Here is a 27,810-nt window from a genome sequence, read left to right as displayed (position 1 = left end):
GGCAAAGGGGGTGGGGTGGGAGGGGGAGCATCCCCCAGCCAGCCCGCCCCGCCCTCCCCTGCCGCCTCTACCAGAAGTCCCTGCGGTGGTATGAGTCAGGGTCGCAGTATTTCGTCACGACCACTCTGTTGGCGAACTTGCGGCCAGTGAGGCCCTGCATGGCCTTCTGGCAGTCGAACACGGAGGTGAACTCCACGAAAATCTTTCCACAGCTGGGCACCTCAACACCATCCACAGGCCGGGGGATCTCGATGGACTTGACCAGCCCATACTTGCTGCACTCATCACGCACGTCTTCCACGATCTCCTCATACTCCTCGTCATCCAGCAACTCCTCGGGCAGCACCATGTTCATGAGGCACAGGACCTCAGTTGGGTGGCCACCCATCTGTACCTGGGAGCTCATCAGGCCCGGCACTTGTAGGGTCACGGGCGTCTGGTTTATGGTGCTCGGGGGGCTCACCAGCGTGGCATTCTTGGCTCCCACACTTGCCCTCTGGACCAGCAGTTTCTTGTCCCCCAGCTGCATCCCATTCAGCCCTGCGATGGCCTGATCTGTGACGTTGATGTCCACGTACTCACAGAAGGCGTAGCCCTTGGAGAGCCCGGTGGCGCTGTCCTTGACCAGGTTGAAGGCCTTCAGAGTCCCCAAATGATGTCAGCAGCTCTTTCACCTGGTCATCATTCAGGTAGTTGGGTAAGCCCCCAATGAACAGCTTGTGGGCAGAGTCTGGGACCACGGTGGACACAACTCCAGGCACATAGACAGAGGGATTCTCTGACATGCCAGGAAGGGGCTGGTAGTCGTGGGGCCTGCGGATCTTCAGCGACTGGCCATGGAAGATGATGCCATCGAAGGCCATGGCCTGGGTGGGCTCATCCACTGAGCGGAACTCCAAGAAGGCAAAATTCTTGTCCTGGTTGATCTGCACGGCCAAGACGGGGTTGCTGGGCGCCTGGGTCAGCCCCCCCAGGTGCATCTGGGCATTGAATAAGTCCATCATGGCCTCCTCAGTGATGCCAAAGGGGATGTTGCCCACGTAGAGGCGCCGGGCCTGCCTGGTCATCTGGCTCCCGACCACAGGCACTGGCGTGGGGGTCACAGCCAGACCGTCCGGGGTCATGGTGGGGAGGAGGGCAGTGGCTGGCATCTGACCCGCAGCTTGCATGGCCTTGTACTGCATGGGGGTGATGTGCTCAAAGCCGGGCGGTGGCACGTCCCAGTATTTGCGGACCTTCTTCTTCTTCTCATGGCGAGGGGAGCGAATCAATCCACCGTGCTCCTCTTTAGCTCCTCTGGTCAAAGGTTTGCTTCTTCGCCGCCTGTCCCGGGAGGCGCTCCGCTGGTCTCGGTTCCGTCGGTCACGGCTCCGGCTGCGGCGCTTCCGATCCCGGCTTCGGGAGCGGCTGTGGCTGCGCTTCCGGTGCCGGTTCTCCTTGTCTCGCTCTTGCTTATTCTCGTTGAGCTGCCGCTCGAACTCGTCGAAGTCCGACGTGCTGAAGCGGCCGTGTAGGCCCTGTACAGCTCTCGCCTCGCCTTGCCGCCCGCCCGCTCTGGCTGCTTCGGCTACTCGATAATTTCTTACTCTAAAGATTTTTTTGTGGGTGGTCTGTGTTGCTTAGCTGATAGTGCACAGAATAAAGCAGTGCCTTGTTTCTCTCATGGGAACTTGGAGATCGTTGTCATCATCTGGACTGTGGAGGCATTGTCACGGTCCCTGGCCCATAGGACTACCTGTTGCAGGAGCGTGAGTCTATCTCTGCCACAGACAGCATCATGTTCACTGAACCGCTATATGCCCGAGCCATTAGAAAAAAATTTTTTTACTTAAAAAAAAAATTATGGTTAAGTATACATAACATTAAACTTAGTATTTTAGCCATACATTTCAGTGGCATGAAGTATATTCACAACGATCACAACTGTCCATTTCCAGAACTTTTCATCATCCCAAACAGAAGCTCTGTCTCTATAAAATTATTAATAACTCTTCATTTCTCCCTTCCCTCTGCCTTGGAAACCACCATTCTACTTTCTGTCTATGAATTTGTCTTTTTTTTAGGTCCCTCATATAAGTAGAATCGTACAATATTTTTCCTTTAGTGTCTGGCTTGTTTCATGGAGCACAATATTTTCAAAGTTCATTTCAAGGTACAAAGTACATTGTAGTATGTACTGGAACACCATTCCTTTGTATGGCTGAATAATATTCCATTGTATGTACGTACCATATTTTCTTTATCCATTCCTCATTGATGGACACTTGCATTGTTTCCAACTTTTGGCTGTTGTGAATAATACTGTGAACACTGATGTACAAATCCCTGCTTTCAGTTCTTTTGGGTAAATACCCAGGAGTGAAATTTCTGCATCATGGTAATTCAATGTTTAACTTTTTGAAGAGCCACCAAACTGTTTTCTGCAGTGCCCTGGCCATGTTAACACTAGGTGGTACTACCTGTGCTTGTATGAAGTGTCTCAAATATTTATCAACCATTTGGAAGTTTAAATTAGAAATGTGAATAGACTGTATTGTTAGCACTTTCATTACGTACTTATATTATGTCATGGGATTTATTCATCTGCTTTGACTGTCACAGGGCACCTGCCTGTGTTTCCCACTTCATAGAAGTTCCTTGACTTGATCTGCACTTTTCCATCCATAGCCACCTTTTCTGTGCTTTATATAGCAATAAGTGTTTGTTGATACATTGATTGGATGTGCACCATATTCTAAAATGCCGTTTAAAAAATAGATCAGTTTACAGGAAACATGTTGGAATTGTTTCCAGGTTTTGTTTTGCCAGAGTTACGATCTGAAATTATTTGTTACTTTCTCTTGGTGGCAGAATGGGGAGTATTCCTGCTGGTAAAAATAATGTTAAGGAAGAAGGTGGTAAAACAGAAAAGTATTTGGCTATTGGGGACAGCTTCCATTGGGAACCCAAATGATATGGGAAGAGAATAAATATTGTTGGGGTGGTTCTGTGTCATGTTCTTATTTTGTTTAGACATTGCTTTTCCTTTGGTCACTCTACACACATCTGTAGTTGAAGTTTAAAGCCTTTTTTTGAGAGGTGGGGATGGGTAAAAGTGAGTTTTAGTGGCTGTTGGTTTTACTTTTTTTTTTTTTTTTAAGATTTTATTGGGGAAGGGGAACAGGACTTTATTGGGGAACAGTGTGTACTTCCAGGACTTTTTTCCAAGCAAGTTGTTGTCCTTTCAATCTTAGTTGTGGAGGGTGCCATTCAGCTTCAAGTTGTTGTCCTTTCAGTCTTAGTTGTGGAGGGCGCAGCTCAGCTCCAGGTCCAGTTGACATTTTCTAGTTGCAGGTGGCGCAGCCCACCATCCCTTGTGGGAGTCAAGGAATCGAAACCGGCAACCTTGTGGTTGAGAGGATGCACTCCAACCAACTGAGCCTCCGGGAGCTCAGCGGCAGCTCAGCTCAAGGTGCCATGTTCAATCTTAGTTGCAGGGGGCGGAGCCCACCATCCCATGCAGGACTCGAGGAATTGAACTGACAACCTTGTGGTTGAGAGCCCACTGGCCCACCTGGGAATCGAACCGGCGGCCTTACGAATTAGGAGCATGGAGCTCTAACCGTCTGAGCCACCGGGCCTGCCCCTGTTGGTTTTACTTTCAATAGACAGCCAGAATTTTCACCTCTTATGTCAAGAGTATTAGCCACTTATTTATAGCAAGCTTGTGTTGTTATAGTGAGTGGCTGTGGATGTGGGCTTTCAAACAGACCTGGATAAGACCCTAAATGAGGTAGCCAACCATTTATGCTCAGGCTGAAAAAATGGCTCTGTGCTGATTAAGCTACACATTTGACATGAATGTAAAAAATATATTTTTATCAACAAAAGTAGTAGCACTAGCTAGTTTCCATGATCCCTTATTTCTAGTTTCTTTCGGTGGTTAACTATTATCTATAGCTGAGCCCAAACTATATTTTTGCAGGAATTAAGCTTAAAATAGGCAGTTTGAGGTTGTAGTCAGCTGTGGAGCCTCATTTCTCACGGTGGTGGTGCCGGGGAAGGCTTTTAGTTGTGGATTTCATGGGAGGTTCTGTGGGGCCGACTGGTTTTTGTTTTTTGTTTTGAAACAATGTGACAATAAAAAATAATGTTCTCTCTCTTTAAAAAAACCCTTTGGTTTATAATCATCAGGGATATTGGAATCTGGATTATTTTGTAAGGGAAGGTAGACGGTCATTTAATAAAAATGAAGCCCATTTCCTTCTTTGAGTGGTTAACCTCATGCTGCCCCGAGGTGAAAACATCTACCTGACTGAGAAAACCCATCTGGGTCTCATCTGAGAGTGAGTTATTAATTCAACAAATACTCATGGAAACCCTGCTACGTGTCTGGCCTTATGCTAGAAGCTGGGGGTAAAGGGTAAGTAAGACAAATTCTGCCCCTGCTGCCTGTAATTTAGGCTGCTTCCCATGTCTCTCTCAGGATCTCTCTCTCTCTCTTTTTAAACTTCTTTATTAAAGGTATACTCATATACCATGCAGTATACCATCTTTTGTTTTTACATTCATCTGTTGACAGGCATATGGTTGTTTCTACCTTTTGGCTATTGTGCATACTGCTGCTGTGAACGTGTGTGTACAAGTTTTTGCACAAACGTGTTCAATTGTCTTGGATTCCCTAGATTTCCTGCCTGTTCCACAGACCTAGGCCGTTACATCACAGAATGTAGAAGGATCAGATATTATGAAAGCATTAAGGAGGGACATGTAGTCTTAATTTAGAAAGACAGGGAGGATTTTCCCTGAGGATGCAATGTCCTTGCTAGAATTGAAAGGATGAATACAAAAGTTTTTCAAACTGTAGGTTATGACCCACTAGCAGGTTGTGAAATCAGTTTAGTGAATCCCACAATAACTTTTTTGAGAGCTGAACTAAAATAGAGTAGTAAGTATGGGAGAGCATCCCACGTGGTAAGGGTAAAGATAGTTACGTACATTTATTTTTGTTAGTGAGCATATAGTGAAGTGTCGTGTAAAACATATTCTGTACTCTAGGTTGCAGTCAGAAAAGTATGAAAGCCACTGCTCCAGGAATTTTTGAAAAGAGATTTGATTATTAATCTGAAGGGTTAAATATGGCCCTATTAGAAGATGGAGAGAGACAGTGCTAGAAAAGAGGATAACCTAGGAATCTGAGGACCTTTTGAGATCTTAAAGTTCTGTGATCTTTATGCTTTTAAAATTATTCACTTATTCAACAAACATTAAAATATCAACCATGTGCCTTGACTGTGCTAGTTTCTGGGGGCAAATTATAAGTCAGATTTGTATGATTCCTGTTCTTTTGGATTTTAGAATCTGGCAGGGGAGACATAAGTAAAGAAGCAATCAATGATTTCTGGTAAAACATGGTGTATTGAACACAAGACTATCTCTTGTCCTTCCAAAACATCTCTAAAATGAGAAAGCAAAGGAATAAAAAAAGATTCAGTCCTCACAAAAATAGGGGAGTAGGAGAGTGGACTAAGAGCTGAAACCAGATTGTTGGAAGGAGAGGATCACACACTTTAGAATAGAGGCACTGGACTCTTGGGTCTTAGAGTGGGAGGCCAGTGAGAAGTGACCCAGTTAGCCTCATAGAACCCCATGGAACGGCCCAGGCATTGGAAGCCCAGATCCTACAGCAGTGGCTGTAGGATACGGAGCTGAAAAGCAGGGCATTAGATGAAGGTCTGTAAGAGCTGTTAAACCAAAGTCCCCACCCAACCCATCAGGCTGGAAGGGGGGCCTGCCCCTCCTTTCATTTTACAGGAGATGCCAAGATTATATGGGTAGTGAAGCTGTAAATCATTAGCCATCACCACCCCACCCCCAGGCACACACCTGAGAGGTAGGACACACACCCACCAGAAACAATGGCTCACTTAGACAAATGAGTCTCAAATGGGGTTAGGGAGGAGGAAGAGGGGAAAGAGGGGTGGGAGTGTGCATTCTGAAAAGTTGCCTGAAGGTGATTTGAAGACATTCCCTTCCTACCCCCACACTTGCTTCCAGTCACTGATTTTGTTCTAGGAGACACTAGCTGCCTGTCAAACTACTGGTGCCTTATTTTCCTCTTGGTCAATGGAGTACTTTGAATATCTGGGTATATACTGTGTTTTAGTCATGTGCTGTGTCTCTACTGGGGACAGTACAACAACAACAGCAAAACATTGTCCCATGCCCGGAGAACTTAAAATCTAGTTACTAGTGATTATATAAATTCTAAGTGATATACTTTAAAAATAAGAAGACATTTTGTCAAGGTAAAGGGTAAAAAACTTTCCCTCAGTCCCGTCCTGTCGTTACCTCTCACTCCCTCTCATTTTAGGTATGGCCCAAATAAATTTCAAAGGACCAGATTTATAGTGTCCTTACAGGAGCCTCACCAAAGGCTGGGCTTCCTGTTTGTAGTAAACATATTGAAATTTTGTTTGACTGCTTAGTATCAGAGTATATGTCTTCCAAGGCAAGACCAGAGAGCTGTTCAGTGGTTAAGATACCAGAGATGATTTTCAAATTTTAGGCATTCTTCCTCTTACTCTACCAATTTTTCCTTTTCTCCTGGGAAAATAGCCAGGATGATTGCAAAACATAAGCTTTAAAAAATACAAAAGTTCATTAATGTAAGAATGTAAACTGAAGGTCACACCCATAAATGAATGTGGAATTTTAATTTTAATTCCTAACACTTTTTTCCTCAAATGTGTGATAAAGCTCTTTAATTGAAGATATTTACTTGCTTGGGAGATTAATAGTCTGATGTGGAAACTTCATTTTCAGAGTTTATATATTTTTTTAAGGGGGTGTCATTCAGTCTTATTATTGGGATATCTTTTGCAATTTCCATCCATACCCTTTTTCACATTACTTTGGTCTTCTTTTCCCTAAGAAATTACTGAGTACAGTTGTTTGAAATGTTGCCAGGTTGTAAGGAGATTTGCATTATTTAAGGAAACAGCTGGCAGATCTCTCTAATGTCCCACCTCTGTTCCTGCCAGGGCCTGAAACTTCCTTTGCATGACTCAGTGAAAAAAAGCCAGGGGAGAGGAATGACTGGAGAGGAGTAGACACCCTTGTTTCGCTTTCTTAGCTGCAAAGGGATTTTGTGAGGTTTTTCATTTAATTATGCTTGTTTCCTTTAGTGATCACAGGAGGCGATGAACTCAAAGAAATGTCTTCTCAAATCGGCCTGCAAGAACTCTGAGAAAGACTGTCTATGAGCTGGGTTTACCTCCCATATTTTCAGTTTGCAATTAAGTTTTCTTTTTTTGCTTGGGAATACAGTTATCTTCTTAAGTGTGGGAATGATTAATTTAAGAGAAAACAAACTGCACTTAGATTTCCAAATTGGGTGACCTAAATATTTGCCCCAAGTGAGAGAAGTGTCCTTTCCTCTTCCACCCTTCCTGTGCCAGAACTGTAGCCTGTCTTGGGGGATGGCCTTCCTCTGGGGCACAGGAACTTTCCCACAGACCTGGCTCCGGGGAGTGACTTGTTTCTCTGAGGCTTATTCTTTCCTTGGCCAAGTTTCTTCCCTAATCATTTTACATTTTTAGTGCCAGTGTACAGTTGGGTCTATAAGGCTGTAGGTATAGTGGATTGAAAGGGCACCTGACCTAACACCTATCTGGATGGATGATGTTTCCAATCAGAGAGGCTGCTGGGGTGAGCCGTGGCTTGCGCAAAGGGGCAGGACCCTTTGCCCAGGGCCCACAGTTCACCAGTTAGCAGTCCAGCTAACAGTGAGTGAGGACAAAGACCTGCTTGTGTGTATTTCTAAGATCTTTAGAACTTTGCCCAGGGAAAGTAGGTTTTTTTTTTTTTTTTTTTTTTTAAGGTTATTTGGGAGAAACCAGAAGTAGTATATTTAAAAATAGTTGTCTTGAACTTTAAAGTAAATGTGTTTAGGGCTTGCTTCTCTGGAGTTTGGCCAGTTCTCCCCTATCAGTGATTTCTTTCACCACTTGGAACAGGCCCAAGAAACCAAAGGATGTAAAACATGGGAGGAATTTTGCTAAAGTAGTCCTGGGCGAAACTTGGAGGGGAAGAGAGAATGAAAACTATTGAGTCTAAAGAGATTTTTAAATTATATGTCAATTCTATGTGTTCTTTTCAGTTGATCTTTTTCTAATTACAGTAGTTCAGACATTTGAACCTAGAGAGAAATATGCTAGATTAAGGACGTGAAGAATTCCAGAGGCAGTCTGAACTATTAGGTCTTTTTCTGCCTGAATTTTACAGCCAGCTTTTTTTTTTTTTTTTTTTTTTTTTTTAAATGTGTGTATGTGTGTATTCACAATTATGGTAGTCAACCTAAGTTTTATTACACTTCCCTGACAATATCTCTGGTATATCCATGTTGTTTTCTGTCGTGTCCAAATGTTTCCTTAATGGACTCTTTTTCATCCAATCAACAATCAAGCATGCACTTGGCTTTATTGCAAGAATTGGCTGTGATACAGATGGATGTACTGTATATAACTGCCTAAAATAACTCCTATATTTATGATGGTTAGATTTTGCTTACAGATTTAAGGTTTTGCTGTAAGAACTGGTATGATTTAGAATCAGAAAATAGCAGCAAAGTCTTAGAGGGGCTGAAAAGCATCACTGACTCAGAATGTTATGGAGGAATGGTACTTCAGAGAGTATGTGCCACTGCTTTGTTGAATGAAGGACAAAAAGAAAAATTAATAGCTCCAGTTTATTAAAGGATTGGTATGTGCAGTACCACATGAAGTAATAATTATCTTAGTCCTCAACAGTAACTGTGTGAGGTGGGGCCTATTATTATCTCCGTTTTACAGGTGAAGAAACCAAGTTTCCATTTTACAGGTGAAGAAATCATAGGTGGCCTTCAGAGCTCATTTCCTTAAAGCAGTTTTAAGGAAAACTTCCTCGTCCACCCTGCCTAGACCTCAGAACCCTGTGGTACAGTGAGATTTTCTCTTGACACCAGTTCAGCCTCAGTGTTTCTCCTTTGTTTTGGTAGGTATACTCCTACGTCTTGTCATTCATTGCTCCCCATTTGAGAATAGTGGGTGCTCCCCAGTTATAAACATTCCCCTGCAGAACCAGCAGTTTGCACTCTGTTGCCCCCTCCACTGTCCACCCTACGGTCTCCCCAAATACCCACCATGTGGTGAAGGGTACCAGCCTCCTCTGTACAACTTCTTTCCTTTTTTTCTCTCTAGCCTCTCCCCGCCCCCGCCTCACCCCCCCCCCCCCCCATTTTCTGTGTGTTTCTCTCAAGGGAGTTTAGTTAATTCCATCTCAGGTAATCTCTTATTCTCTGACAAAATTCATTCTTACTTTCACACCTTTGTCAACTGAAGGTGCCACTTCCCTTAAATTGGTGATTGCTAGGATCTAATTCAGCAGTATTCTGAACTTAATTTTCCTTTCACTGTGCTCATTCAGAATTAGATACAACAGAATTAAAAGCAAAAGAAACAGATACTGTGTAGCCTCTTGCCCCCAAAGTGTGGTCCATGGGTCAACTTGATTGCATCACTGGGGAGCTCCTCAGAAGGGCAGACAGCCCCTCCCTGACCTGGGTTCTAGCAGAGTCTGCAGGTGATCATATGCACGTGGTCTGTAGGAAACACTGCATTGTTCTGCTGTGCTTTATTCCCCCACCTCCGCCTTTTTTAAAAGGCTGAATGTTAAGACTTGGTCACAGCTGAAATCCTTCAATGTCGTTAGTAGTGATGCTGGTACTGATGAGGTTTGTGGATGACTTTAAACTGAGAAATGTTTTTCAGCAGAAGCTGAGAACTGCTTCTAACAACCGGAGAGATAGACTTGAAAGTAGCCGTAATTAATGAGTGATTAAAACAGGTTAAAATTCTACAGGGAGCATTGGCTGCCCACTGAGACGTCAGGTAGAGGAAGGAGTGGTGGCCCCACACACTCAGGCTCTTTGCATTTGTCATGAAACACTGTCTATGCCAGCATCCACAGTCCTCACTGCCCTCTGGTGTGTGCACAGCCTGCCCCACAGGGACTGACAGGGCCTCAGTTTTGAATTGTCTAAGTGATTCTGGATGAGATCGTATTCCAAAGGGCTAATTATTAAATCTTCATCGTGGTGCTACCCTTGAATCATGTTAAGTTAGTGCACCTGGAGGAGCATTCCCTCTGTCCTGGAGGGGTTTCCTAGGGGTAAGATTTCTTAGTAGGCAGAGGGGGAAGGTTTGAAGACTGTTTCTGCCATTGAAAAACTAAAAACTGTCATTGAGGAGACCGGTCATTTTGCTTTCTCTCATTCATATTGCCCTTGGGACAAGCTCCTCTCAAAGTTGAGTTAGGACCGTTTTCTTCTATATGCTCCCTTTTATTAGATAATGAGCGCTATAACTCATAATATTATTTCCGTATTCTTCTTGTGTTCCGGGAAGCTCCTGGAAGTTTTGTTTTCTCTGTACTAGAATCTTCCCTTTTACTTAGGGCTTCTAATTCTCCTTTCATCTTTTCCTCCTTGTCTTCTAAGTCTCATTTTAATAGTTTGTTTTTTAGAATCTGCATTTCATTTTAAGTCATCTCAGATCCCCTGTGGAAGTAGTGAGGGAATCAATATTAAAGCAACCAGGAAGCATCTATTTGTTTCTGCTTTATGAACTCTCCCTTGCTGGAGCATCTTCCATTTGCAGGACTCTGGGCTTGGTATGTGTCAGACCAAGCAGTGTGTAATGCAGTTCTGTCTGAATTGAAAAGTGTAGAGGATCTGGGCAGGAGAAAGAAGTCTGTGGGAAATATGGCTCTGGCAACTGTGTGCACAGTGGGTTGGAAAGATAGCAGCAGGGTGATACCTTGGCAGCTGTCTGGTGGTCTCAGACTGGAGCGTCTGCAGTGACATTGGAAAGGAGGAATGGGGAGATGTGAAAGGCCTTCTGGTGACAAAATTGACTGATCTGGACTATTGGTTTGGTGCAGAGAGTAAAGAAAAGGGAAGACTGTATGACTGAGTATCAGGCCTTGATATTGCCTTAAGACAATACTCTTCAGATTTTGGTGTTCTTTTCTTATATCTGGGGAACCTGATAAAGGCTTGGGCCAGCAGAATTAATTTTTTTTAAATTAAAGTTTATTGGGGTGACAATTGTTAGTAAAATTACATAGATTTCAGGTGTACAATCCTGTATTACATCATCTATAAATCCCATTGTGTGTTCACCACCCAAAGTCAGTTCTCCTTCCATCACCGTATATTTGATCCCCCTTACCCTCATCTACCACACCCCTCCCCCCTTACCCTGTGGTAACCACTAAACTATTGTCTGTGTCTATGAGTTTTTGTTTCTCATTTGTTTGTCTTGTTCTTTTGTTGTTTTTGGTTTATATACCACATATCAGTGAAATCATATGGTTCTCTGCTTTTTCTGTCTGACTTATTTCGCTTAGCATTATACTCTCAAGATCCATCCATGTTGTCACAAATGGTCATATATCATCTTTTCTTACTGCCGAATAGGATTCCATTGTGTATATATACCACATCTTCTTTATCCATTCATTTATCGAAGGACATTTTGGTTGTTTCCATGTCTTGGCCACCGTAAACAAAGCTGCAATGAACATTGGAGCACACGTGTCTTTATGGATAAATGTTTTCAGATTTTTTGGGTAGATACCCAGGAGAGGGATTGCTGGGTCATATGGCAATTCTATTCGTAATTTTTTGAGGAACCTCCACACTGCCTTCCATAACAGCTGCACCAGTCTGCATTCCCACCAACAGTGTATGAGGGTTCCTTTTTCTCCACAGCCTCTCCAACATTTGTTACTATTTGTCTTGTTGATGATAGCCATTCTGACTGGGGTGAGGTGATATCTCATTGTGGTTTTGATTTGCATTTCTCTGGTGATTAGTGATGTTGAACATTTTTTCGTATGTCTATTGGCCATTTGTATGTAGACTTAATTTTTTTAAAAATCTTTTTTGAGCTGTTTGTTATAAATCCTACTGTGGGAGTGTGAAGTGGCTGTAGAAGGCACCTAACCCGTTCTTGTTCCCTTTCTTCTGCTCCCAAACCACTTGGGGTGGCGTGGACTTGAATTTCCCAAGCAAGAGCCTTCTCATTCCTTGGGATCCCCCTTTTCTAATACTACTTGTTGACCTGCAGTTCAGTCTTGGGTCTGAAGCATAAGGAAGTGTTTTTGAGGTAGCCACCCAGGATGCTCTGCCTGGCAGTGCAGTTAGGTGGTGGCATTTGGAACACACGGCTGCCCTGGAGTGCCCGGATGTCAGCCCAGCTTTCATGGCACAGAGAATCCAGTCCCATCTCCTGGAGGCTGTTGTTTACCTGGGTTTGTGAGGTGCTCAACAGGGATACAGGTGCCATCAGAGAAGGCTGAAATACTTTTTCGTTTGACCTGAAATGGGATCTGGACAAACCTCATACTTAGTAAAGCCTTAATGAATACCAAAATTGCAAAATTGTGTTTATCTGAGGCTGGAGTCGTTGACTTCCATTAGCTCTTTATCCATAAATGAGCTACTTAGTGTAGATGTTGGAAGGTGAATCAAATGGGAAGGAGTTGCTGTGCTTGTAACAGCTGAAAACATAGACTCCTTTTAAGGGGTTCTGTTCTAGCCCTACAGAAGCCTTAGCTGCCATGTTTCTTCAAAAATAAGGCCTAACCAGAAAATAAGCCCTAACATGATTTTTCAGGATCACGTTCCCTGAACATAAGCCCTAATGTGTCTTTTGGAGCAAAAATTAATGTAAGACTCAGCTTTATTTTCGGGGAAACACGGTACATGCGGAGTAAGCTACTTAGACTAATTGTGACTCATCCTGGTTTACTCATCAGAGGAGTCTGCTGCTTTGTAGCCTTTCCTGAGCTTTACTCGGCTGACTTCTTGCTCTGACTTCTGTGAATGTTTGCAAGTAACAATATAACACTTATTATTCACACTTTTAAAATCATAGAAGTACTTTCTGGTTATTTTGTCCAGTTTTTGTGACAGCTCGTTTATGGATATTCACTTAATCAAACATTTGGAGGTTGGGACTATTGCATTCATCTCACATCCCCACTGCTAAAAAGCCCAGGTTGCTCACTTTCTTGTTTCATCCCCCCCCCACCCTCTATCTATACTTTTCACATGTAACTGATCATATTATAAGAGGTTAAAAGATGGTTCAGGATTTAGGGCACTTTTGTTTTCTCGCCCAGAACAGAAAGATGGAAGACCAGTGATCAGTTGTAGGAATTGACCATTATGGCAGAAGGAAAAAGGCACAGAGAAAACAGAAGACATGACTGTCTGTCTGGCATCCTAGGTCTTTAGATCCCCAGTTTGCAAGCCCATGGCTCAGATAAAACTCCAGGTAATCATGAATCATGGAAGTTACCCTATTTAATGTCTCACTAGGGAACAGGCCTGTGGAAACACCTTTCCCAGTCTATAGCTGCCACAGAGGGTGGAGGAGACTTGGGTCACCACTGAAGGGAGATCCTCTCGCTGTCACTTACAGAGCTGGGGACGCCCTGACCAGTGTCATGGCATTCCTAATTTAAGGTAGCAATTATGTTGAAGAGTCTGATACCTTGAGATTCAATACATTCTTTTTCTTCTTTTTTTTTTTTTTTTTTTGGCTCAAACACATACATCTGTTGGTAGAGGGTCTATTGGAGCAAAGGTCTCTTAGTAGATACCCTGGTCAGAAGAAAGCAAGAAGTAAGTTCCTGATCAAGAGTTAACAGCAAATTTTTGCAGAATGGTTGAACATGGTGCAGCAATTCTGCGAGTCATGGTTTCTCATATTATATGTGTACAGGGCTGACTGTATCTTGTTCTCATTTATTTAATAAACATTTGAGTATTTCCTGTGAGCCAAGCCCTTTCTAGGTGTTGGAAATATAGCAGCCAGCAATTCTAGTGGGAAGATGGCCAGTGAACAGTTATATAAACATAAAAAGTATCTGTTAGTAACAGAGCCAGGAGGATAAGAGTCAGAGTGTGGCAGGTGGAGTGCTATTTTAGATGTGATAGTTGGGGAAGTTTGGGACATTTAATGGAGACCTCTGAAGTGAGGGAGAAAGCATTCCAGATAAGGGCACAAGTGTTAGTGTAGGTGCTCAAGTGGAGGTGTATGTGGCCTGATCCAGGAAGTACAGGTGAACCCATAGAAGGTGGCTGGGGCTGAGGGGAGGAGCGAAGGAAGGGGGATGGGGCTGGGGGAGGAGCGAAGGAAGGGGGATGGGGCTGGGGGAGGGGTCACAAGGGGCCACACAGCGCCTTGGGGCCCCTTAGCTCACCAGATGTTTTCCTCTTGGTTTGTTTTGGAGCCGTATGCCTTTGTGGCAACATCAGTTCTAGCTTGATAAATAGTAGGAAAATAGAAATTTCTCTATAAAATTTACTTTTCTGGAAAATGCAGTATTTTTGCTTAGCCCTCAGTTGTTGACTTTTATAGTCTCTTTCCAAAAAAAAAAAAGTCTCTTTCTCCTGTTACATTCATTCTTTTTTAAATTATTATTATAAAAAGACAACATAAGTTACCATTTTTATAATTTTTAAGCATGTAGTTAGTTCAGTATTGTTAATTTATACACATATTGTTGTGCAACAGGTTTCTAGAACTTTTTCATCTTGCAAAACTGAAACTGTATATCTACTGAACAGCAACTCCTCTTTCCCTGTCCCCTCAGTGCTTGGCAACTACCATTCTACGTTTTAAGAGTTTTTTACTACTTTAGATGTGTCATATGATGCAGAATCATTATTTGTCTTTTTGAGATAACTTATTTAGTATAATATCCTCAAGGTTCATCCATGTTGTAGCATGTGACAGGACTTTCTTGTTTAAGGACGAGTGATATTCCATTGTATGTGTGGACCCGGTTTTCTTTTTCCATTCATCCCTCGATGGACATTTGTGTGACTTCTGCCTCTTGGCTGTTATTTTCTTTTGAACCCTGCTTGCATGAGGCGCTGTGAGAGGCCCTGGGATAGGAAATGAACAGGGCTCAGGTCTGGCCCTCAAGGATGTCATAGTGCAGCCAAAGAGAAAGCAAGTAAGCCAACTATTTCCATCAAGTCTAAGAAGAGCTGTGGTGTAGGTAAACCCAGAGAGTGGCATTTGGTCCACATTTAATACCCAAAACTAAGTTTTGAGAAAAAATGAGAATTAGGTTAGGATAATGGCCAGTGGAGGGTTTGCTAGGAAAGGAGCCCTGATCTGAGGGGGAAAAAAATTAGTTACAGAATTGCTAGAGGTGAGAATGTGGGGAGTGGTGAGAAATGTAGGTGGAAGCATAAACTGCAGCTAGGATAACATCCAGAAGGTCTCATGTGCCCTACTAAAGAATAGAGATTTTCTTGAGGGCCACTGGAAGCTGTTAGAGGATTTTAAGCAGTAAAAGTGATAACAGACTTTCCTTTTAGGATAAATGTACTAGTGGCAGTGTGATTATAGAACATTGTTGTAAATGCCTTTAATAGTATTCTTTGACTTATTCCTTGCTCAATAAATATTTGCTTAATGAACACGCATGGGATAGGCCGTTTATCAGGGATCAGAGATGATCAGACACTATTTTGGGGGTTAGGGTACAGATTCTGATGAGCTTTGTGTTAATTTGCCTGATTTATTGCTGTGTATCTATGGAGACCAATTCCCTGAGCTGTGCCATGGGATAGGTTTCCATTATCTGTGGTGGAGAATTACTTGAATATTTGCCATTATGTGAGGCAGGAATATATATTCTATGAAAGTGTGTTGACGTATTGTCATATACCATGAGCTGTTTAATCTGGAGATATTTGTAAAAGTGTCATCTGGTGCGAAGGCTGATATGTAATTATTTTTTTAAAAAAAAGTACTAGAAAAGACAATCCAGTTCCAGATTTCAGGGTTCTGCTTGTGGGTCTGTTTTTGTGGAAATGATTTGTGTTTAGTGGCATTTCCTCCCCCCCACCAGCTCTTATATGGTATTGTTTTGACTTGTTTGGAAGATAATTTACTTCTTAATGAGACTGATTCAACTAATCTTGGAAGTTGGTTTATTTATGTTAGCTAGAAATTTGAAGTCATTGCCTTCTTCTACTACAAAGTGTATTCATTCATTTGTCCGTCCATTTATACAATAGAAATTTACTGAGTGTGTACTGGTTAGCAGGCACTGGTCTTGGTGTACTGCAAATATGACAGGTATCGCTTGGCTGGCCATCTAGGCAGTGAGGGAGACTAAGTAAATGTATAAACACATACACTAATTGTGGCAAAGCTGGAAACTATTGAAAAAGGTCTAATGATAGGGAATTTGGGGTAGGGGGCTATGTAGGATAGTTAGATGAGACATTTTTGAGACATTTAAGATGAGGCCTGAAGGAAAAGAGAGAACAGTCTTGTAAAGAGTGAGGGGAAAGGGCTTCTAGGCAGATTCCACAAAATGTGCAAAGGCCCTGAAGAAGCTTATGGTTTTAGGGGGACTAAAAAGACAAGGAAGCTAGAGCATAAGGATTAGAGAAGTCCTGCTGGACCACATAACACTGTGGTAACTAAGGAATTTGGATTTTATTTTTAAATAGGAAAATAATGTAATCGGATATGTTTAAAATGATTACTGAGGCTGCTTAAGTACAGGATAAACTGAGGGAGGTGAGACACTGGGAAAACCAGTGACTAGGGTGTTCCTGTGTAGTGGAGGTAAGATAAAGTGGCTTGGTATAGGGCAGTGATTGGTCTGAGGACTGGCAGTGTCACAATCACCTGGGAACTTACTAGTAATACACAGTCTCAGCCTTATTGCAGACCCACTGGATCAGAAACTCTGGGCTTGGGACTCAACAGCCTGTCTTAACAAGCCCTCCAGGTAATCTGATGCACAGAAATATTTGAGAACCACTGGTGTCAGGATTGTTGGAGGGGATGGTAGAGGTGGACTGATTTGGGGTATGTTTGTAGTAGAGAAAAGATAGGACTTGCACATGGGAGTTGAGCAAACAGGAATCAGTGGTGAGTTTGAGCAACAGTGTAGGTAGGAGCCTTATTTAGTGTGATAGGGGAAACTGAAGGGGGTGGGAAAGGACATAACCTTTGAACACATTATGTTTGGAATGTCTTTGCAACTACCCAGTGAAGATGTTGAGCTGTTGATGGCAAGATGAGTGTGTAGCCCAGAGAAGAGGGTTGGTTTCCAGAAAGATGTTTGGGCCTTTCCAGTGTCCAGGGAGAATTTAAAGCCATTAGGATAGATGTGGTCTCACCCAGGGTGGGAGCACAGAGAGGGAGAGAGAAAGGGAGAGGTAAAGGGAGAGGGAGGGAGGGAGGGAGAGAGAGAACAAGAACAAGAACGTGCGCCCAAAGGACCAAGCCAGGATGAACTCTATATCCAGAGGAGCATGAACCAGCAGAGGAACAGGAAGAACAGCCAGTGAGAAAAGAGGAGACCCAGAAAATGTTGTGTCATCAGGAAATATTTCAGGAAGGACACAGTGGTTAACTGCTGATACTTGTGAGTTGCCTCTGGTGAATCTGAAGTCTGCAGTACAGGCATCATTAACTGCACACTCGCTTTCTTTGGCTCTTCAGTGAAATTGAAAGAAAAATTCAAGGATCAACTTGATCTGCCTCAGGGATTTTAGATTAGAAGAAACCACAGAAACATAGCCCCGATTTTGTATTTACAAGTTTTCCAAACAGTGAGTTTTCATTGATTTCTCTGGCTCCCCTCTGGCTGTTCTTGCTCTGTACGAATTCTGAATGAGCATTTTGTAGTCCTGAAAAGGAACAGCAATATGGGCCTCCACAGCCAGGCATATTTTCTTGTATTACTATATTTAGACTAATATTCAAGATTAGGAAAAAAGATTTCCTGGCCGCAAACGTAACAGACTGCAATAAAAATGATACTGGCTATTGATAAAGGCTACTATGTGCTTCATGTTGTTTTTGAGTCCAAATTCTTGCAATTGACATGCCTTTAGTTATCTGCCACTCAGCATATTTATATTGATTAGTAAGAAGAAGAATAAAAAAGAGATTTATAACTTGTGTATCTCTTCAAGCTTCTGTTGGGTATGGTCAGTATTTAAGAATTTACTTTTGACACTTTGGGTCATAGACTATAAAATATTGGGGCTTGAGTGGGAGGATGTGGGCTTGGGGAGAGGAATGAACATTTGAGTACTATTTGCATTTGAACTATTGAGCCAGGGTCTTTAGATTTATTATTTCATCTGATCCCTTCCATGAGGTAGGTGGCATTTCCCCACTGGTAGATGAGGAAATGAGCAAATGAACAAAGCTACTATTAAAACTCAAGTCTAAAATGAATCTTCTGTGGTGAGCTCGTGTGGGGAAGAGTGTGTATGGGGTGGTGGTGTGGGGACAGGGCTCAAAGAGTGGTGTGCATCAAGGTAAGCAGACTAATCGGAAAGGGATAAATCACTAATGAGATCCTTTAAAGGAGACTGAACTACAGCAAGGGACTTCAAGTTAGTTTTACTGACAAGCACTGCATGGAACAGAAAGGACTCTTTAGACCTTCGATCCTTAAAGGCTGCTGATATAGGCATTTTGATAGTGCTGAGAATCTTTTTATTATTTTTTTATTATTAAATATTTTATTGGGGAAGGGGAGCAGAACTTTATTGGGGAACAGTGTGTACTTCCAGGACTTTTTTCCAAGTCAAGCTGTTGTCCTTTCAATCTTAGTTGTGGAGGGTGCCATTCAGCTTCAAGTTGTTGTCCTTTCAGTCTTAGCTGTGGAGGGCGCAGCTCAGCTCCAGGTCCAGTTGCCATTTTCTAGTGGCAGGTGGCGCAGCCCACCATCCCTTGTGGGAGTTGAACCAGCAACCTTGTGGTTGAGAGGACTCACTCCAACCAACTGAGCCTCCGGGAGCTCAGCGGCAGCTCAGCTCAAGGTGCCGTGTTCAATCTTAGTTGCAGGGGGCGGAGCCCACCATCCCTTGTGGGGACTCGAGGAATTGAACTGGCAACCTTGTGGTTGAGAGCCCACTGGCCCACGTGGGAATCGAACTGGCAGCTGTCGGAGTTAGGAGCATGGAGCTCTAACTGCCTGAGCCACCGGGCTGCCCCGATAGTGCTGAGAATCTTAAAGCCACTACAGACCCAGAGCTCCTTTGGGCATTTCATTAAAAGCTTTCTTTGTACTTTGATGTAATTTCTTTCCCTCTGTGTGCATATTTAATTTATTTACCTTTTCTTTCCTATAGCCTTGCGAGGCCTTGTTTCTTTTCTACAGAAGTTGTATTTCCCTGAGTTCAGATGTCACACGCTCCTCTCCCTTTCTCTCTCAGATTCCACTAGGAACTGAGGATTGGTATCTTGTTTTCTCCCCGAGTTGTCTTTGGCCCCGTGGGCTTTTTGGTGCACTTCCTCAGAGCCTCTGTTTGCCATCACCTCTCCCCGGGCTCCTTGTGGAAACAGTGCTTGAGGTAATTAAACTGAAATGTGGGGGTGGGGTGGGGGGGAAACTCCTGGAATGATGAGCTATAGACAAAACTCATGTTAGTTAATGGGGACATTTTAATCCAGCTGTTCTGAGCAGGGGTCATTGAGTCTTGGGCTCTACAGTTGGTGCCAGTCTCAGGAGGGTCAGATGTATTCCCAGTCACAAAAGGTCTTTCAGTTATGTTGGAGAAGACAACTTTCATGAGAATCAGTGGCCATTTAAAATGACAATGGGTAACTTAGGCCTAAAGCAGATGCCACAAGCTAGTAGCTTGCAGCCTGTTTTAACACCCTTTAAGTGTATGGTGTTTAAACGAAATTAGTTATCAACATTTTCACATTCAGAGATTTCAGTCATAAATCTCTATTCTGGCCATTCTTGAAGAGACCACTTAGACCACAGAATATTAGGCTACATTTGTGCCTCACAGGGATGGGAAGAGCTGTGCCTGAGCCCTTTCAGCTCTCTCCAGCTCCTCAGTCCCCAAGGTGCCCTAATGTTCTAATTGACCATGAAGCCAGGGTTGGCCACCATTTGTCACTGTCCTCAACGCTGTTGTTTTCCATCTAGCCTCTTTCACAATGCCACCTCGGCCTCTGTATATATTTACGTTCTCTGACCCTCATCCTAAGTGATCAGGAAATGATACAGTTAGAAATTTGTATTATCCTTGCAAATCAGAGTGAGGAAAGTCTCCTTTGCTGGTGTTCATGTCAAGAGGGGAGGAAAGGGAAGCATGTGTTTTAAGTGGAATGCATAGGGACCTTCTGGAGAAATTGAATAAGAGATTGGATTACTTCTTCAGTCATACCTAAATGCAGGTTTCTTCTTGTTTCTGACAGAATTTTTCAAAATACTGAAAGTATTTCAGTTGGTATAGGTGCATGTTTGTGTGTTTTGAAAGTTGAATTGAGGAAAACAATGAGAATAGAAATGGGATGTTTTTACCACAAAGAGTAGTTCAGATTTTTCAGTGATGGGAGGATATTTGGGAAGTTTCAATCCCCAGTCTGGGCATTAGCTCCTGTTACTAATCCAAGCAGGCATTCTTTGATGTGAGTTGTTTAATGGTGATCTTATGAAAAGCATGTAACTGTATTCAGCACCGGGGATCCATGGTTAAAATAATCCATTTGTGCACACTGCGGTACATTGTTATAAGACAGGAAACTGAAGGTCGGGAGAAGAGTTCCATTTTGCATTTAGGTCAGTAAACACCAATCCGATGCCTATGATGTGTCAATCTCTGTGGTGCTGCCAGGGGTGTGAAGACAAGTCAGACAAAGAAAACATGCAGATGTTAACAGATAATTTCAGTATCACCTGGTAAGAGGTGCCCACAGTGCTGTGGGATGACAGGCTGGCTCTTGGCCTCACTCAGGACCAGAGGGATGATCCCCAGGGAAGTGGATGCCCATTTTGAGCCTTGAAGGCTGAGTAAGAGTTGCCAGGCAGTGACAAGTGGGAAAGGACTTAAAGGATGCCATGCAGCCTGGAAACTGGAGGGGCCGAGCCATGGAGGGCTCTGCGGAAGCATTTGGGGCGCCCCAGAAGGAGAGTACACGTGAGCAGGTTTACGTCTTGACTGTAGTGTGTTAACTGGATGACAGTGTGACAGGAGTGGAGGCTGGGAGACCAGGAAAACTGTAGCCAAGTCTGAAGATCCTTTCTGGTTTTAGAAGGCAAGTGGAGATGGACCCTGAAATGGCCCAGGCCATGATTTACCTTCAGCCTTAGGTGAGACACTTCTAAGGTGCTGGCTCTTTGCCGTTGTGAAGGACTGGCTCAGATGTTCCATCATAGACTTGGAAAGATTGCGGATGGGTGATCGATTCTATAATTTTTCTGAGCTCTTAAATTATAGTTTATAGTTCAAATTTTTTTTTTTGAGGGGAGGGAGGAGGCAACTTGTTTTAACATATTTTGATAAAGGTTTGCAGAAGTGAATCATGTTTATCAAGATAAACTGTATAAGAAGTTTGTTTGATTATAACATTGTTTCAGTGGGCAGTCACTTTTCAACAGGAAGAAGAAAGCTTCCTGGGAGGAGACACACAGCACTCTCTCTTGCCCATGAGGACCCTGAGGAATGAAGCATTACCACTACTCACACTGTGGCTAGTTAATTGTTGGCCTCTGCCAGCCTCTTGGTGTCAAAGCAACTCTTCTTCTGTTTATTTTTATGTAGAAGCTGCAGAATTCAAATGTTCAGTGCTATGCAAGGACTTCATTAGTGGGTGGAGGAATAACCCTCTGAAAAATATTTTGGATAAGGAACACATGTTCCAAGGGCCCCACCACTGTACTAGAGCACTCATGCGGCCACCTGTTATAGGCTAAAGAGATTTCAGGGATACTAAGTTTGATTAAAATCTAGTTCAGGCTGTCATCGCGCTCCTAGAAAACTTCAGAAGCCTCTTAACTAGCCCATGGCCTGTGGCCACACTGTGATCTGTGGTCTGCACAGCTGCCGGGGTGATTGTCTGAACTGCATGTCCAAGTATATCATTCTCTGCTTAAAAATCCTGCAGCAGTTCCCCAGAACTAATCAGCAGAGTCAGGACCCCAATGACATTCTTCTCTCAGACTTGCAATTTGGGCTCTTCCCAATCTACTTCACTGCCCTCAAGTGCCCTTAGGACCTGCAGGACCAGCCCCCAGGTCATCAGACTTCAGTCCTGTTTGTTGTGAGATCTCTAGAAAGCTACTTCATTGGACCCTCTCTGAAGAAAGGCCTTCACTACTTACATTTTTAATGTTTGCCTTTGACTTTAGCAAAAGGTGACTTGAGAAGCCTAGTGTGACAGACAAGTTCATATATTTTCCTATTTGGTGCTTTATTTGAGGACCTGTAAACGTTTGTTGAATGAATGGCTCATAAAATTGCTTTTAGCATTTAGTGCCAGGAAAAATGAAATTTTGTCATTTAATAAACTTACATGCTTCCTTAAAAAAATCAGTTAATTAAAAGAATCCTTGTTTACTTTTTGCCTTTGTTGCCAGGAACCTCAGAGCTAAACTTTTCGGTCATAATAATCATGAAAGACAGGGTATGGGTTCGACTGGCCATCTGCATTTGTCTGCTGAGCCCAGCAGTCTTTTCCTGATTTATCCATTTGTCTGTAAATATTTATCGCATGGTTGTCATGTGTTGAGTACTGAGACACTGGTGAACAAGACAAGTGGGCGGAAATGGAAGTGCATGGACTGTTGTCCTGGTGTGAAATCATGGTGGCCTGGAAGGGTGTTGGCGGTGAAGTTGCAGAGATGTGGATGGGTTCCGTGTGTGTGTGTGTGTGTGTGTGTGTGTGTGTGTGTGTGTTTTAAGGTAGAATCAAGTGGATTTGCTGACACTTGAAGTGGGGAGTGAGGGAAAAAGAGGACTTAAGGATGACTCCCAGGTTTGGAGGTGGTATATGGTAGTATATTTTGCTGAGACTGAGACAAGAGCAGGTTGGGGGGAAAGGATAGAGAACTGAATACGTTTTGGACTTTTAAATTTCATATATCCATTGCACATCCAAATTGAGGTATCGTTTAGGTCGTTTGGACCTCAGGATAGAGATTGTTTCTCCTCGCCTGCCTCTCGCAGCCCCCCCCCCCCCCACTTCTTTGAGGGACACTCTTGCTCTCTATAGCCCTGTGGTTCTAGTGTGGCTTTGACTTCCCCAGCTGTAGGAGGTCTGATGCTTCTGGTGCCTACTGGTCCCTGTGCCCTAGTCCCCTGGCCATAGGGATTAGTCCAGGGCATGACCATATAACCCAAGCAGGAGTCTTTCTTCGAGGTCTTTGAGAGAGGCACTCTCTCTCAGCTGGAGAGATCAGATGGTAAACACTCAGAGCTGCCTGTGCCAGGATTCCTGTCACATGAAGGAGGCCCTTTCCAGTGTAGAGAATGTTGCAGAGATCAGAGAAATGTGGAAGGGCCCTTCCCTGCTATTTGCTACACTGTATCCCTTGGATCCAGGGTTCACAGATGTGAAAAGGAAAAAGCTTTGGTCGAACAAGTTTAAAGAAAGGTTTCTTGACAGCAGAACTTGCAGACCCTTTCATTTTGAATGTGCTGCACGCCTCTTCAAGAGGGGAATGAGTATGCAGTGTTTGCCAGATTTGAGTATGGGTTTTTTAAAAAAGAAATGAAACACAGATATCACATCTTTACGAATGAGGAAACTGAGTCCTGAATAGGTTAAAATACTTCCACAAAGTCATGCAAGTAAGGGCTTGTCTGAAAGATAAACTCGTTTCCTGTCTTTTCTATCCATTTCACTGTCTTGCTGGGATTTATACTTTTTTCTTTCTGTGAAGCTTAGGAAGGCTTCTCTGTGACTAGATGCCTTGGTCTGTGTATATGTGTGTGTGTGTGTGTGTGTGTTTTAAATTGGAATTATTGTAATTTGTAGTGCTGGTTCTTGTATTACTCAGGCGTTCTGTGCAGGTAGGCAGTTAATATGTGAAAATCCTGGAAAGCATGCAGTTCCATTGATTTGATTTTGTTATAAGATAAGGAATGTATAGTAGCTCTGGGTGCCTGGCTTTAAATGATCAGGATGTGTTAAATTATGAAAATGATATGAGGTCTCTGGAAATTCTGTGTTTTAGAAAACGCCATTAAGCAATTGCCATTTTAATGCAAAAGCTATTGAAAAGATGTATTTTATGGTGGTTGTGCTATTATTTTTAATCTTTGTGATTTTTCTGATGCTTTGCTTGATTGTGAATAATTACTGAAAATAAACTAATAAAAAAGAGAAATAGGATGAAATATTTTGCTAATTCTAACATGTCTCCAACTGAGAAATGGTATTCAGAGTCTATATGAGTAGACTTACAGTCTGTGATTACAGAACTGAGCACCTAGTGACTTGTGACTGTCCCAGGTGGCCCTGCTGTGGAATGGCAAAGTGGAGCTGACCGTGTTATGAGTTCATGTTCTTTCCAGCACTATTTCTTTTCATTGTATCCACCTGTCCACCTCCCCTTCAGGCAGTTAAAGTCATTTCCTGTGGAAGGTATGCACTTCTTTCATATGAAGGGTGTGCATGTCTTGATTATTCATTCTGGGAGGGTCTCCATTCTGCTCCTTTACTAGAATTGCCTGTCACGTGCCCATCCCACCACCTCAGTTTAGATTCTTATCACTTCTCACCTGCACTATTACAAACACTGTCCAACTTGCCTCCTTGCTTCCTCATTCACCCTCCTTCCACCCATCTTCCTATTCCCAGGTAGAACCACCTCCCCCCCACCCGCCCCCTTCAAGTTTTGTTTGCTGGCCTCTGTCTCCCTTTCCAGCTATGGCTCCTGCTCCTCGTTGCAACATCCTTCGTTCTGCCTTTTGGAACTACTCGCTCTCTTGACGATACGTGGTTGCATGCCTCCATGCTCCTAGCTTGCATCACCCCATAATTGGAATCCTTCCCTTTCCCCTTTACGTCCAGTTCATCCTTCAGGACTCAGCTCCCTGTATTTCTCTAGGAAGCTTCCACACACAGCCTCTCCTTGTCATCCTCCCATCAGCAACTTAATGCAACAATGATGGGGAGGAGTGTGGACTGTGGTCCCAGATTGCCTGGGTTCATACCTGTGCTATATCAACTCCATCCTGTGTGACATTGGACAAGTTAAACCCTGCTTCAGCTCTCTCCTCTGTAAAATGGAATTAACAGTAGTACTTATCTTCCAGGATTGTTGTTAGCATTAAAAGAGTTAATGCATGCAAATCACTCATCGAAGTACCTATACTTAAGTCTTATTAATATTATTTATATTTTTAACCTAGTATTATTAGCCTTTATTAAGGGTAAACAACTAGTCATACTCCATTTTTATACCCTCAAGCCCTTCGTAGTACATGGTGCATGGTACTCAGTAAGTGTGATTTCCATTAATGAGTGAATCAAAATAATCCATAAACAAAGCATGTATTTTAGTGCTTGTCAAGTTAAACCCTGCTTTGTTTCAGAAAGGAATGTATTTCAATCACTATTTTAGGTGTGCCCTTAGGAAGAATGTGCAGACATAAACCTTCATATCTGTATCCTCAGACTCAGGAGCCATTTAGAATTTTATTTTAAAGTTCTGCTCTTTCACTGACAGATTTGTAGTTTTGGCACAGTTGTCCTTTAAAAGACAGTATCTACATTGAACATAAAAATATCATGTTTGAGACTGGTGCAGTCGCTATGGAAGGCAGTGTGGAGGTTCCTCAAAAAATTACGAACAGAATTGCCATATGACCCAGCAATCCCTCTCCTGGGTATCTACCTAAGAAATCTGAAAACATTTATAGATAAAGACACGTGTGCTCCAATGTTCATTGCAGCTTTGTTTACGGTGGCCAAGACATGGAAACTACCAAAATGTCCTTCGATAGATGAATGGATAAAGAAGTTGTGGTATATATGCACAATGGAATACTATTCGGCGGTAACTGAGAAATGGTATTCAGAAAAAGAAAAGATGATATAGGACCATTTGTGACAACATGGATGGATCTTGAGATAATGCTAAGCGAAATAAGTCAGACAGAAAAAGCAGAGAACCACGATTTCACTCATATGTTGTATATGAACCAAAAACAACAAAAAATAAGACAAACATGAGAAACAAAAACTCATAGACACAGACAGTAGTTTAGTGGTTACCAGAGGGTAAGGGTAGAGGGGTTTGGTAGATGAGGGTAAATGGAATCCAATATATGATGATGGAAGGAGCACTGACTCTGGGTGGTGAACATACAATGTGATTTATAGATGATGTAATACAGAATTGTACACCTGAAATCTTTACTAACAATTGTCACCCCAGTAAACTTTAATTAAAAAAAAAATATCATGTTTGAATAAACTGTATGCCTGCTCTAAAAGGGAAGTGCCTGTTTGTAAAGACAGTCATTAGGTTTGCTTATGATGTCATAAGGTTTAAGGGGACAAATGCTTATCATTTATTTGTGCTTTAAAAAAATGTAAAGATATCCATATACTTTACTTCCTTATTATCCATTTCCAGTTATGAGTTAATGATTGTCTTAATGGAAGTCACCCATATATTTTTTTAAAATTCAGATGTTGGTGGTTCAGCTTGCAGTATTTGCTCCAATATATTTGCACTAAATATCATTTCTCCAGAGCTATTTAAAATCCAAATAACATTTATAAACTAAGAGACTTAATTTCTTTATTTTTACATTTCTGTTTCTTTATTTGTATTATTAATACAAATGGGGCACATTTGTATTGTAATGGGACACATTGTTTTCTGACCTTGATGATCTCACCTCTATTATAAGGAGGTTGGAAGGAAACTGAGATCTAGACTGACTCTGAAATGTTGAATGTCAAGTTAATTGTGTCATTACACAGTGGTGTAACCAGCCAACTCCTCTGAAAGATCCCGTGTCTGTAATGGCTCCATTGCCATTTGAACTGTGTGGAGTTTTTTTCTGAAAGGTGCTACAGAGAAAACACAATGTGAGGGGTGATTGTGGTGGTGGTCAGAGACTCTTCAAGTGAACTGAATGAGGCCAGCAAGAATGAGGACAACACAGAGAATGACTCTTTTGTTATTCAGTGAAATAAAATACTAGAAAATGTTCTTGTAACAAAGAGTGCTGTTTGGTCAGAGTGAACATGATGTAGTGAAGAGTTTTTGAAAACTTTCATTTAGTGATTAATATTTTGACTCAGTAAAGATATTAAAAAGCATTTCTTTAATCAAAAAGCCTTAGTATGTAAGAAGGATACTACAGCTATAAACGTTCAGTAGTGTTGAGCATGAAGGGAGAGTACGGCTCCCTTTGCTGTGACTGTACACTGCTGAGTTCTGCGCCAGAGCTTGTGTCCTGGGTAGATGCTGTCTTGCATGGTGACTTTCAGATCACAGTCGTTATTTTCCACGCATATGATGGAAATAGCATGCGTGCTTATTCCCCTAATTTTCCTATTTTGCCTTTATGTGTTTTACTGAAAACCAGTAGCCCTTTTTCTATTTCTTGGCTGACTTTATTAGGAGAATATATTTTTGGCAATAGTTTTGCCATTGTGTCATTACTTATGAGCAGATAGAAGTTGTTGCACTTATTTTTTAAGACCAGTTCAAAGAATTTTATTCTAATGAAATCCTTGGATTTGGCACTTTTCCAATTAGTGGGCCATCACCTGGAGTTTCACATCTATTTTGCTGAATGAGTTGTTCTGTTAGGAAAGGATTTCACAGTTAAATTTTGCTTTTTGGGTTGTGCTGTTTTTGTCTTTTGAACGTTATTTAAAATTAAAAGAATCAGCACATATCTTTTTAAGCTGGAAGTTAATGTGTGATCCTACCGTTTCACACCAGCATTAAGTCTCCACAAGC

General features: G+C 42.5%; 1 protein-coding gene and 1 pseudogene across 13 annotated transcripts in view; one reads left to right on the top strand and one right to left on the bottom strand.

Moving 5' to 3' along the window:
* Nucleotides 1–27,810, top strand: part of CARMIL1 (capping protein regulator and myosin 1 linker 1) — a 351,277-nt gene that overhangs the window by 28,471 nt on the left and 294,996 nt on the right. The gene's annotated exons all lie outside the window — the stretch shown is intronic.
* LOC141568647 (splicing factor U2AF 65 kDa subunit pseudogene) lies at nucleotides 33–1,779 on the bottom strand (annotated as a pseudogene).

This window comes from Rhinolophus sinicus, linkage group LG14, assembly GCF_036562045.2.
Source record: "Rhinolophus sinicus isolate RSC01 linkage group LG14, ASM3656204v1, whole genome shotgun sequence".
Lineage (NCBI taxonomy): Eukaryota > Metazoa > Chordata > Mammalia > Chiroptera > Rhinolophidae > Rhinolophus > Rhinolophus sinicus.
Note: the sequence above shows the minus strand (reverse complement) of the source record. Positions and strands in the feature narration are given on the sequence as shown.